Genomic DNA, 1902 nt, shown 5'->3' with positions numbered 1-1902 from the left:
TCCCAAAGAGGGGGAGGGCGTCTCCCCGTCAGGATGACAGCTGAGGCCTCTGGAGCTCAGCCACGGATTTGAGTGCTTAGCATGCTGGCGGCAGGCGCTGGCTTGGCTTTTCCAGGGGTGGGGAGGGAAGGGGGTGGGGACACGGCTCTTTCGGGTTGGCTGGTGACTAGTCCCGGGCGGGGGCTCTTCTGTGGGTGGAGGGCCTGCTGGAGCTTGGGCAGCTGGTTGACCCGGACAGTGTCTGCAGTCAGGGACGGGCCCCACGTGAAATCCTGTCTGTGCCAAAAATTTGGCCGTGTTTAAAACAAAGGAACATGCACTGGACACATGGAGCAGGCCTCAGCTGGGCATGCAGACCTAGCTGGGCTGTGACGCCGGGTGGGCGCCCGGGGGCCGTAAACCTGACACCTGTGCTGCTAGAGGTGCTGGTGTCCTGGCTGGCCCCCCAGACCAGCTCTGCCCTCCCCACACTCACACACACACACACACACACACACACACTATGCTGTGTAGACTCACACAGGTTGCACATCACACATCTGTCCATACACACGAGAACATACCCACCACACACACACGCACACACATTAATGTACACTCACACATACGCATCATCACACAGCGCAGACACACAACACACACACCATCTACACACACACAACATATCACACACACCAACCATCACATCACACACATTACACCCCACCCCCACATACCCTCAAGTGAACACACCCAACACACACACACTAGTCCACACAGACTAGTGGTTCAATTCCCAGTCAAGGCACATGCCCTGATTGTGGGCTTGATTCCCAGCCAGGGACATGCAAGAGGCAGCCGATTGATGATGTTTCTCTCTCATTGATGTTTCTGTCTCTCTATCTCTCTCCCTTCCTCTCTCTCTAAAACTCAATAAAAACTTATTTTAAAAAAAGAATGAAAGTGAAAAGAAACATATCAGAAATAAACAATATACCGGGAACAGCAAAAGAACAAACACTGGAAATCTCAAAAAGAAATGGAGTATTACTTTATCTTACCCCAAATCACACATGTACTTGGAATGAATAAACAATTCAACAGATTAGAGAGAAAAGTATAGATATGGAAGGCAGATGAAGAGTATCCAGTATAAGGAAAATGTATCCCAAGACATAATAGACATGGAAAGAACCTGAAGAAATGCCTGCATCTGTCATTGGGAGCATGGCGGGTTGAAAGGGGTGCGTGCGTAGAACACAACGAGCACAGAGCACCCTCCCAAAGCCCCACACCCAGCTTCGAACCACCTCAGGCACTGATGGGCCTGCAACCTGCCCAGGCTCTCACTGCACAACGGAGGAACCTGTATCACCTCTTGTGGAAGGTAACACCACCCTCACTTAGTCTCTGCAGTTCAGACACCTGGTCTACCAGGAGACAGGGCCGAAGGATGGAAAACCAAGAGAGAGAAAAATAGCAAGAGACCCACAAATGATCCCGCTTCTCATCAGAAGTTATCAGACACAAATGTAAACATAACCATGGTTAATAGTCATGAAGAACAGATGAAAATGTGGCGAATTTCACCAATACCTGGAATGTGTTTTTAAGAGGAATTAAATAAAACTCGCAACTAGAGAATGAATAAGTCAGGAGATCACTGCGGGCATGGTGGTGATAGCAACACTGTAGTACATGCTTCAACGCTGCCAAGAGGCCAGGTCTCAAATGTTCTCACCACAAAAAAAGAAATGATAATTATTGACACAACAGGAGATGTTAGTTAAGGTGGTAATCATTTTGCAAGATTTGTAACAAAGAAACAGAGTTTCCGGAGGATGAGGCCCAGAAATCAGGATTTTAAAAAGATTCCCAGGTGATTCTAATGTGCAGCCAAGGTTGAGAACGACTGGCCTAGAG

This window comes from Myotis davidii, unplaced genomic scaffold (assembly GCF_000327345.1).
Source record: "Myotis davidii unplaced genomic scaffold, ASM32734v1 scaffold513, whole genome shotgun sequence".
NCBI lineage: Eukaryota > Metazoa > Chordata > Mammalia > Chiroptera > Vespertilionidae > Myotis > Myotis davidii.
Note: the sequence above shows the minus strand (reverse complement) of the source record.